General features: G+C 47.8%; 1 protein-coding gene across 1 annotated transcript in view; it reads left to right on the top strand.

The window, feature by feature from the left end:
- The first annotated feature begins 4,363 nt into the window (after positions 1–4,363).
- The window catches only part of TBK1 (TANK binding kinase 1), a 485,047-nt gene continuing 477,557 nt past the window's right edge, over positions 4,364–11,853 (top strand). The window contains 1 exon segment of the mRNA XM_030217198.1: positions 4,364–4,374. The gene's annotated coding sequence lies outside the window, so the exon portion shown is untranslated.

Below are 11,853 nucleotides of genomic sequence, written 5' to 3'. Positions count from 1 at the left end.
TATTGAGAATTTGTGTATATAAGTTGGTTTGGTCACCATGCTTTCCATCAGTTTGACTACCAACTGGATAGATGCTACTGGACAATAGTGATTCAATTGTTTTTTTCTTGTATCTTTGGTATCGGGCTGAGTAGGATATTGCCAATTTCTTTGGGGAAGAGACCTTGCTAAAGCATGTAATTTAGGTGGGATGTGAGGTCTGCTATGAAGTGGTTAGGGGCAGCTTCATTAGGTAGCTGGGGACAGGTATCTAGTTTACAGTGAGTGTTGGAGAACCTGCTGATCGCCTTGGTAACTTTTGGTGGTGAGGAGGGCGAAATTTAACCAGGTTCGGTCAGCTGGGTGTTCTCCAGTGGTTGAGTCCCAACTCAGTAAAGAAATTTTCAATGTCAGTGTTGTCCTGAGGTAGCGTGTTGTGTAGGTTACAATTTTTTCATTGAAATACTTAGCAAGTTATCTGCAGATGGGATGTCTGTATTCGTTGTAGTGACCAGGTTGGTGTCTAGGAGTTTGTTCACAAGTTGGTATAATTTCTTCTTGTCTTTGTAATCTTCTCTTCATTTTCAGTCTGTGTTCAGTGCTGGACTTCCGACAGCCACCAAACTTAACCCACAAGCTAATCAGAAGTAAACTCCCACACAGACTGAAAATGAAGAGAAGGGCACATTTCCCTGCAATACATCTAGCTGCAAGCTATGCCAAAACATTTCACAGGACCCACAGTCATTCACAAGGGAAAAATATTCAACATAAGGAATCTTTCACATGCTGATCTTCCAATGTGGTATATATCATTCAGTGTAAAAAATGTAACGAAGGATGCTATATTGGAGAAACAGGCCAGATGCTTAAGACAAGATTCATCTGCACAGAGATCACATGAAAATAGCCGGTGCAGTCAGGCCCCCACCCCTGTGGGCCAACACTTTACAAGACCAGAACACTGCACCAGTGATTTCACAGTAAGAATCCTGAAAGGTAACTTTAAAACATACAGGAATGTAGACCTTTGAAGTCAGAATGATTGAATATTTTGACACCCAACAGACAGGACTTAATAAGGATCTGGGTTTTCTAGCCCTTATAAACCATAAAGTTGTATTTCTCTGTTTATTTCTCTGTTTATCACCCTCCTCTCATCTACCCACACCCATCCTGTTAGAATATCAATGAAATACTTTGATGTCCCCATGCATACCCCCACCCTCCACTCTGTCAGACTGTCAAGTAATGCTTTGAAGTTTCTCTTATATATACTATCTGCTACCACATTTGCTTATTTCCGATCTGACGAAGAAGGGCAACCTTTGAAAAGCTAATCAAGAAATGTATTAAGTTATGTCCAATAAAAAAGGTATCATCTTATTTTCTTTTCCATGTTTTATTTAGTTTGATTTCTATTGATAACTTCTTAGGTGTGGAATCTAGTGTTCTGGTATTGTGTTTTATTTCAGCTTGCCTTTCAGTTGTTGAGATCCATATAGGATTCGGTATCAGTGATAGGACAATGAGTAGAGAAAATGGGAGGGGGTGAGTATCTCTGAGTCAGGGTCCTCCTTTAATCTGTCTCATAGCAACTAATTGCTTCCCTCCCTCCTTGCCCAGATAATCTTCAGGCTCCTATTTCTGGCTTTGGCTGGAGATAGAGGGGAGGGGAGCTTTAGTGCACTTTAAAGGTAGTTAACAAAGATGGTGTCAACATGTAACACTAGAACTCAAGTTGGAAGATTCCAAGTTCAGAGTAATTTCAAGGAAAGGTGCTTGAAAGACAGTGGGAGGTATTGGTTTAATTGCTCTTTGGAATGTGATCAGCGAGGAATGCTAGCATTTGAACATTGGTTTTAATTTTCACACTATCTTTACATTCTCTCAAGCATCTCTTCTAATATACTCTTCAGCAGTCCTGGTTGTTGCTTTCCTTAGCTAAAAACTCACTTGTGCGCAGACCAGTTGACGTCCAGACTGATTCGATCAAGGTATATAATTAACTTCCTTGTCATCAAGCAGATGCAGCCATTACAGATGAGTTGTGTCCATCAACCAGCAGAGGGAGATAGAGAGCACACTTTTTTCAGTGCCTCATACCAGCTTGCTCCACTGCCTCTCCTTCTGTAATCTCTATCTCCCCTAGCAGAGTGGTTGTAGCATCTTGAGCTCCATCAAAAATCTGCCTGGAGGTGGCTCCTGGCTTGCCAGTTGTTAGCCGGGTATTGGAAGCTATAGCAGCTTCACTTTAAAGGCACATAGGTTCGCCCGCCTTACCCATACCTCTGTGGATGTGGACACATTGCTTAGCTTTTCCTGTCCTTCCCCACGAACAGTGGATGCAGGCACATAGGTTCGCCCTTTCCCTGCCTTTCGCACTCACTGAGCCTCTGGAGTTCTATTTACCTCTGCTTTCCTCACAGCGTTAAAAAAAAAAAAAAAGGAACAGAGGTTTTTCCTTGCCTTTTTCTGTGGGACCGGAGCTGTGATACTCGGTCCAGTGAGGTAAGAGTGTTTTCTGACTCCTCCGGGGTGGGCCCGCGATCGGGGCGATTTTGGCGCGAACCGACATTTTGAATTTTACTGCCGTTTTCGGCGATGGCTGCAGAGAATGTAAAGCGCTGTTCCAAGTGTGGCAAGTGCAGATCAGCAGCGGGGCTCTGTGAATCGTGCTGTACAGACGTTAGAGCCGGCCGAGCATGGCGAGCGACGATTCTTCGCGCTCTGAGCTGGCAGCGGACGCCATTTTGAATTTACCACATGGTGTGACCTCCGCTGAGCCGGAGAGTCCTGAGCCCGGGGGGAGGCCTCGGAGTGAGGCTGATATGAGAGCTACTAGCCTCTGCAGAGATTCGGGTGCCCAGGGTGAGTTTTTCTCCCCTGATTTTGTCTTATCTATATATATATAAAACTCACCCTAAACGTTCTATTTGCACTGACGTCACTGAAGCCAGGTTCGTAAGTTCGAAGCTCTGAAGCCACAGAAAATCACAGTCTGTGGGCCCCGCCCTCGTGTCAAACGTTATGACGTTGAGGACGGAGCACATTCTCAGCTCCAACGTTGTACTGCACTGTATCTCTGCTCCGCCCTCGCGTCAAAACGCGATGACGTCGAGGGCAGAGCACACGGGGGGGGGGCCTGCCAAAAGGGCCAGGGTCACACATTCGCACGGAGGCTGCAGGGGGTCGGCGACACACGGAGACACAGGGATGGAGGGGAGCCTTGCTAGCGCCGTTTCATTGCGATTTGAAACGGGCCTTCCTTACTAGTTAATGCATAAAGCATACATGCTTAAAAGAGCTCTCCCACAAAGCTCTGCAGGGGCCTCTTCTGATGCCCCCCCCCGGTGGATTCTAGCCTGGGTATGCCCTCTGAGGCGTTATTCCCTGATAATTGGCAGAATATGAAGCGCAGAAGGGCTCATTCCCCTTCAGAGAGTGCTGCACCTCCATTTTCCCCCACCGTGGTCGGGCTGTGAGGATTCAGAGGACTCTGGCAGGCCTTCATGGTCTGAGGAGTCAGAGTTGGTGCAGAAGTGACTCAGGATCTAGACGATCCCTCCGCGGTGAGGATTTTCCACTGTGATGAGCTGCCAGCGCTTATTTCTGATAACCTGCAGGCTCTCTCTATTGAGGACCCTGACAGTGGCTCAGCCTCCTCTGTGAATCCTAGGATAGCTAGTACCAAAAAGTCTGTCGAGCCTTCCTTTGCATGACTCCATCCAAGAGCTTATTTCGGCTCAATGGGCTGACCCCGAGGGACCTTTGAAAGTTTCCAGGGCTATGTGGCAATTATACCCTCTGAGTGAGGAGCATATGGCTCGCTTTGTTATGCCTAAAGTGGATGCCTAGTCACAGCTGTGACAAAGAGAACTACCCTCCCTGTTGAAGGAGGTGTTGCCCTGAAGGAATTCAAGACCGTAGACTGGAATCAGCACTTAAACGGTCATTTGAAATTGCAGGTCTCACTATTCGGGTGTCTGCATGCAGTTGTTATGCTGCTAGAGCCTGCCTGGCTTGGTTGCAACAGGCAGTGGAACAAGCCCGGTGATGGAGCGGAGCCCTTTTCAGATGTGGCTCCGGGATGGAGTCGGCCTTGTCCTTTCTTGCTGACGCCCTTTATGATATTGTCAGAGCTTCGGCTAAAACACATGGCAGTAGCAGGCGGCTCGCCGTCTTCTTTGGCTGCGGCATTGGGCGGCGGACATGGCCTCTAAGCAAAGGTTGGTGAAGTTGCCCTTTCAAGGCCTGTTTGGTGAGGAGTTGGAGAAAATTGTGAAGGGCCGGGTGAGGCTAAACCCCAGCGCTGCCCGAAGATAGGCCTCGGCCTTCCTCTAAGGGTGCGGCGGTCCACTCCTCTTACAGACCTCGCTTCCGTGAAGCTCGAAGGTACCGCCCGGGCGTTCTGCTGGGTTCACTCTCGTGCCCGTTTTCAGCAGAGGAACTCCTTTCGCTCAGACAAACGTTCCGCAGCCGCTGGCTCAAGGCCTGGAGTTCAGGGGGACCCTCTAATGATGGTGCGCCGGCCCTCTCGAGTCCTGTCATCGGAGGACGTCTTTCCCTCTTTGCCGTGGAGTGGGCCAACATTTCCTCAGATCAGTGGGTCTTGGACCTGATCAGAGACGGTTACAGAATAGAATTCCACGCCCTGTAAGAGACGTGTTTGTGGAGTCCCGATGCGGTTCTGTCGCCAAACGGGCGGCGGTAGAGGAGACTTTGCAAGGTCTGATTCAGATAGGGGCCGTGTCCCCGGTACCTCCCGCCGAACACGCTGCGGCCGCTACTCCATCTACTTTGTGGTGCCGCGATAAGGAGGGTCTTTTCGCCCTATTCTGGACTTAATAGAATTATACAAGTCCCTGAGAGTGCGGTATTTCACATGGAAACCCTGCGCTCCGTCATTGCGGCGGTACAGCCAGGAGAGTTTCTCACGTCTCTGGACCTGAAAGAAGCTTACTTGCACATTCCAATTTGGCCCCCGCTCTAGAAGTTTCTGAGGTTTGCGGTGATGGGAAAGCATTTCCAGTACGGGCCTTGCCTTTTGGCCTCGCCACAGCTCCCCGCACCTTTTCGAAGGTTATGGTGGTAGTAGCTGCCTTTCTAAGGCGAGAGGGTATTTGGGTTCACCGTACCTGGACGACTGGCTCATTCGAGCAAACTCTGCTGCAGAGAGTCAGCATGTAACAGCCAGAGTGGTCTCAGTACTTCAATCTCTGGGCTGGGTTGTCAATTTGGCCAAAAGTCACCTTGACCCCCTTGCAGTCTCTAGAATATTTGGGGCCAGGTCGACACAGCCTCGAGGTATGTGTACCTACCCAAGCAAAGGCGGTGCAAGCTTCAGAATCAGGTCGTCTGTCCAGCTGCTTGGATCGATGACGGCCACCATGGAACTGGTGCCCTGGGCGAGAGCGCACCTGAGACCTCTACAGTATACTCTACTCCAAAGATGGTCTCCTATATCAGGATTACCAATGCAGACTCTATTGGCTCCCTGCGGCCCAACTCAGCATGGAGTGGTGGCTCTCAGACAGCATGCTGTGGCGAGGAATGCCGCTGGCACTCCCTGATTGGTGCCTAGTGGTGACAGATGCCAGTCTGAAAGGCTGGGGTGCATATTGCAAGGGGAAGCATGCCCAGGGTCTATGGACACCCGAGGAGTCGGAGTGGTCCATCAACCGCCTAGAGTTGAAAGCGGGTTTCAGGTGCTTCTGGCCTTTCAAGTGACCCTGGAAGGATTGGCTGTCAGAGTGATGTCGGACAACACGACAGCAGTGGCCTACATAAATCGACAAGGCGGCACTCAGTGCAGAGCTCTAGCCGCGCAGGCCAAACAAATTTGCCACTGGCCGAGCTGCATCTTCAGTTTCTGTTGGCAGCTCACATTGTAGGTCAGAGCAACGTGCAAGCCGATTATCTAAGCAGGCAACAGATCGATCCAGCGGAGTGGAAACTTGCAGACGAAGTGTTTCTGCAGATATGTGCCAAGTGGGGCAAGCCCGTGATCGATCTAATGGCAACAAGCACCAATGCCAAAGTCCCGTGCTGCTTCAGCAGACGGAGAGATCCTCGCGCGGTGGGGTTGGATGCCATGGCTCAACCCTGGCCTCCAGGCCTACTGTATGTGTTCCCTCCGTGGCCCTTGATAGGGCGAGTGCTTCTGCGGATTCGGCTGCATCCAGGAGAAGTGGTTCTCTTTGCCCCAGATTGGCCCAGGAGGCCTTGGTATGTGGTCCTCCGACAGATGCTCGTAGAGGATCCCCTTCAGTTACCTCTGGTTCCCAACCTGTTGTCACAGGGTCCGGTGACCATGGAGGACGCCGGCCGATTGGTCTTATGGCCTGGCGATTGAGAGGGCGCAATTGAGAGGCTATTCCAATAAAGTAATTACCACTCTCCTGCAAGCCCGCAAGCATTCCACTTCCGTGGCTTATACCAGGATTTGGCACCAGTTTGATGTCTGGTGTGCTTCCAGAGACACACACCCCTGCGGGCTCCTGTCTCGCCGATTCTGGACTTTTTGCAGGATGGTGTACAAAAAGGCTTGGCCTATATTCCCTGGGGTTGCAAGTGGCAGCGTTTGGTCTCCCTGCGTGGCAAGGTTGAAGGCGTGTCTTTAGCTGCTCATCCAGATGTGGCACGGTTTCTTAGAGGGGTGCTTCGGCTCCGTCCTCCCGTGCGTGCACCTTGTCCAGCTTGGAACCTGGGGATAGTGCTGAAGGCCCTTCAAGGTGCTCCCTTGAACCGCTTCTGCGTGCTTCAGAGAAAGATTGACACTGAAGGCCGTCTTGTTAGTGGCCATTACTTCGGCGAAACGGGTGTCGGAGCTCCAGGCGCTGCCTGTAGGGACCCTTTCTGCAGTTTTCAGAGTCCGGGGTCACGGTTCGGACCGTGCCTTCCTTCTTGCCTAAGGTGGTTTCAGCGTTTCACCTAAACCAACCTATTTTCTTGCCCTCCTTTGTCGAGGAGGAGTTTCCAGAATCTTTGGGCAATTGCACCTGTTGGACGTGTGCAGGACTCTGCTGCAGTATCTGCGAGTTACTAACTCTTTCATGACCTCTGATCATCTGTTTGTTTGCTATCAGGTCCTCGCAGAGGGTCTCCAGCGTCTAAAGCCACTATTGCCCGCTGGCTTAAAGAATCTATCTTTTCAGCTTATTTGCTGCCGGCGGCCTCCGCCTGATGCCTTTAAGGCGCATTCCACTAGAGGAATTTCTCTCTTGGGCTGAAACTGGAGCACTCTCTCTTCAGAGTTTGTAGTGCAACATGGGCTTCTAAGCTCTCTTTTGCCCGACATTACAGGCTGGATGTGGCTGCCAGGAGGGACGCACATTTTGGAGCGAAGTGCTGGCGCGTGGTGTGGCTTGTTCCACCCTATCTAGGGATTGCTTTGATACATCCATCTGTAATGGCTGCATCTGCTTGATGACCAGGAAGGGAAAATTAGTTCTTACTGTGCTAATTTCTTTCCTTTAGTCATAGCAGATGCAGCCATGATCCCTCCCTGTCTGATGCTATCTGCTGTAAATTTATTTCAGGTTTGTCGTGTTTCCTGGAGATTCCGTCCTTGGGAGAAAGTCAGAAACAGTCATCAGGATTACTGTTCAATTAAAGGAGGATGACTTAATTCCCTCCAGTTTCATGTTTTGGAGGATGAGTTTATTCCCTCCGGGAGGATGAGTTTATTCCTCCAGTTATGTCTCAGTGGAGGATGAGTTTATGCCCTCCGGGAGGATGTTTCATTCCCTCCATTCTGAGTTAATGCCCTTTGTTGTAGGGCCATCGTTCGCTGTGAGGAAAGCTCATGTTGTTCCCATTGCGGTTTGCCATACTGCTTTGGAAGCTTCAAATACTGAAGGAGAGGCAGTGGAGCAAGCTGGTATGAGGCACTGAAAAAAAGTGTGCTCTCTATCTCCCTCTGCTGGTTGATGGACACAACCATCTGTAATGGCTGCATCTGCTATGACTAACGGAAAGAAAATTATCACGGTAAGAACTAATTTTCCTTCACATCCACCTGTTCCACTCCATTATTATTTTATATACCTCTATCGTGTCTCCCCTCAGCCGTCTCTCTCCAAGCTGAAAAGCCCTAGCCTCCTTAGTCTTTCTTCATAGGGAAGTTGTCCCATCCCTGCTATCATTTTAGTCGTTCTTCGCTGCACCTTTTTCCAATTATATATCTTTCTAGAGATGCGGCGACCAGAATTGAACACAATAGTCAAGGTGCAGTCGCACCATGGAGCGATACAACGGCATTATAACATTCTCACACCTGGTTTCCATACCTTTCCTAATACCCAACATTCTATTCGCTTTCTGAGCTGCAGTAGCACACTGAGCAGAAGGTTTCAGTATATTATCGACGACGACGACACCCAGATCCCTTTCTTGGTCCGTAACTCCTAACGTGGAACCTTGCATGACGTAGCTATAATTCGGGTTCTTTTTTCCCACATGCATCATCTTGCACTTGCTCACATTAAACATCATACTGCCATTTAGCCGCCCAGTCTACCAGTCTCGTAAGGTCCTTCTGTAATTTTTCACAATCCTCTTGTGAGTTAAACGACTTGAATAATTTGTGTCATCAGCAAATTAATTACCTTGCTAGTTACTCACATCTCTAAATCATTTATAAATATATTAAAAGCAGCGGTCCTAGCACAGACCCCTGAGGAACCCCATTAACTACCCTTCTTCATTGTGAATACTGCCCATTAACCCCACTCCTGTTTCCTATCCTTCAACCAGTTTTTAATCCACAATAGGACATTTTCCTATCCCATGACCCTCCAATTTCCTCTGTAGCCTTCATGAGGTACCTTGTCAAACGCCTTTGAAAATCCAGATACACGATATCAACCGGCTCCCCTTTGTCCATATGTTTGTTTATCTCCTTCAAGAATTGAAGTAAATTGGTCAGGCAAGATTTCCCACACAAAAGCCGTGCTGACTTGGTCTCAGTAGCCATGTCCTCGGATGTGCTCTGTAATTTTGTTTTTGATAATAGCCTCTACCATTTTTCCCGGCACCGACGTCAGACTCACCGGTCTATAATTTCCCGGATCCCCTGGAACCTTTTTAAAAATGGGGTTACATTGGCCACCCTCTAATCTTCCGGTACCACGCTCGATTTTATGGATAAATTGCTATCACTAACAGTAGCTCCGCAAGCTCATTTTTCAGTTCTTATCAGTACTCTAGGATGAACACCATCTGGTCCAGGAGATTTGTACTCTTCAGTTTTTTGAACTGCCCATTATGTCCTCCAGGTTACTGTGAAGTCAGTAAGTTTCTCCGACTCGTCCGCTTGAAATACCATTTCCGACACCGGTATCCCACCCAAATCTTCCTCAGTGAAGACCGAAGCAAAGAATTCTTTAATCTCCGCTACGTCTTTATCTTCCTTGATCGCCCCTTTTACCCCTCTGATCCAGTGGCCCAACCGATTCTTTTACTGGGTTCCTGCTTTTAATATACCAAAAATTTTTTGCTATGTTTTTTGCCTCTAATGCTTATTTTTTCGTAATCCTCTTGGCCTTCTTTATCTGTGCCTTGCATTTGCTTTGACATCCTTATGCTGCTTCTTGTTATTTTCAGACGGTTCCTTCTTCCGTTTTCTGAAGGCGTTTCTTTTAGCCCTAATAGCTTTCTTCACCTCATTTTTTGAACCACGCTGGCTGTCTTTTGGACTTCTGTCTTTCTTTTCTAATTTGGGAATATGTTTGGCCGGGCCTCCAGGATGGTATTTTTGAACAGCGTCCATGCCTGTTGTACAGTTTACTCTCTCAGTTGCCCCCTAAGTGTTTTTTTTTTTTAAACCGTTCTTTCATTTTATCATAGTCTCCTTTTTTAAAGTTAAACGCTAACGTATTGACTTCCTGTGTATAGTTACTCAAGGTTGATATCATAATTGATATATTATGATCATGTTATCAAGCGACCCCAGTACCATAATGTCCCTCACCAGATAATGCGCTCCACTAAGGACCAAGTCTAGAATTTTTCTTCTTTCGTCGGCTCCTACACCAGCTGCTCCATAAAGCTGTCCTTGATTTCATCAAGGAATTGTACCTCTCTAGCGTGTCCTGTTACATTTACCAGTCTGTATTTGGATTATTGAAGTCGCCCATTATTATCACATTGCCCATTTTGTTTGCGTCTCGGATTTGTTTTATCATTCTGTGTCTACCTGCTCATAGTAGCACTTAGACTTACAAAGTTCCATAGGTTACTATTGGGCTCATTTTCGAAAGAGAAGGGCGCCCATCTTTTGACACAATCGGGAGATGGGGTCTTTCTCCCAGGGTCGCCCAAATCGGCATATCGAAAGCTGATTTGGGCGTCTTCAACTGCTTTCCATCGTGGGGACGACCAAAGTTCCTGGGGGCGTATCGGAAGCGTAGTGAAAGCGGGACTGGGGCGTGCTTAACACATGGGCGTCTCGGCCAATAATGGAAAAAAGAAGGGCGTCCCTGATGAACTCTTGGCCAACTTTACTTGGTCCTTTTTTTTTTTTTTTTTAAATAAACTGGATGGTCTGAAGATAGGACCCGAAGTGGTGAACTGATTAGGAACTGGTTGTGGACAGACGCTAGAGGGTGGTGGTGAATGGAATTCGCGCGGAGGAGGGAAAGGTGAGTAGTGGAGTGCCTCAGGGATCGGTGCTGGGGCCGATTTGTTCAATATTTGTGAGTGTCTTCTGTCTCGCTGCACCCTACGCCTGGAATAAACTTCCTGAGCCCTACGTCTTGCCCCTTCCTTGGCCACCTTAAATCTAGATTGAAAGCCCACCTCTTTAACATTGCTTTGACTCGTAACCACTTGTAACCACTCGCCTCCACCTCCTCCTCTCTTCCTTCCCGTTCACATTAATTGATTGATTTGCTTACTTTATTTATTTTTGTCTATTAGATTGTAAGCTCTTTGAGCAGGACTGTCTTTCTTCTTGTTGTGCAGCGCTGCGTATGCCTTGTAGCGCTATAGAAATGCTAAATAGTAGTAGTAGTAGTAGTGAGTGACATTGCCAAGAGTTAGAAGTAAAGTTTGCCTATTTGTGGATGATACTAAGATCTGTAAACAGAATGGACACCGGGAGGGGAGTGGAAAACATGAAAGGATATGAGGAAGCTAGAAGAATGGTCTAAGGTTGGCAATTAAAATTCAATGCGAAGAAATGCAAAGTGATGCACTTAGGGAATAGAAATCCACGGGAGACGTATGTGTTATGCGGGGAGAGTCTGATCGGTACGGATGGAGAGAGGGATTTTGGGGTGATAGTATCTGAGGATTTGAAGGCGACGAAACAGTGTGACAAGGCAGTGGCCGTAGCTAGAAGGTTGTTAGGCTGTATAGAGAGAGGTATGACCAGCAGAAGAAAGGGGTGTTGATGCCCCTGTATAAGTCATTGGTGAGGCCCCATCTGGAGTATTGTGTTCAGTTTTGGAGGCCATATCTTGTTAAGGATGTAAAAAGAATTGAAGCGGTGCAAAGAAAAGCTATGAGATGGTATGGGATTTGCGTTACATACGTATGAGGGAGACTTTCTGAACTAAACATGTATACTCTGGAGGAAAGGAGAAGCAGGGGTGATATGATACAGACGTTCAATATTTTGAAAGGTATTAATCAGCAACAAACCTTTTCCGGAGATGGGAAGGTGGTAGAACGAGAGGACATAATGAGGTGAAGGGGGGCAGACTCAAGAAAAATGTCAGGAAGTATTTTTTCACAGAGAGAGTAGTGGATGCTTGGAATGCTCTCCGCAGGAGGTGGTGGAAATGAAAACGGTAACGGAATTCAAACATGCGTGGGATAGAAAAAGGAATCCTGTGCAGAAGGAATGGATCCTCAGGAGCTTAGTCAAGA

This window comes from Microcaecilia unicolor, chromosome 10, assembly GCF_901765095.1.
Source record: "Microcaecilia unicolor chromosome 10, aMicUni1.1, whole genome shotgun sequence".
Classification (NCBI taxonomy): Eukaryota; Metazoa; Chordata; class Amphibia; order Gymnophiona; family Siphonopidae; genus Microcaecilia; species Microcaecilia unicolor.
The sequence above is the reverse complement of the archived record's forward strand: the minus strand, read 5'-3'. Positions and strand labels throughout refer to the sequence as shown.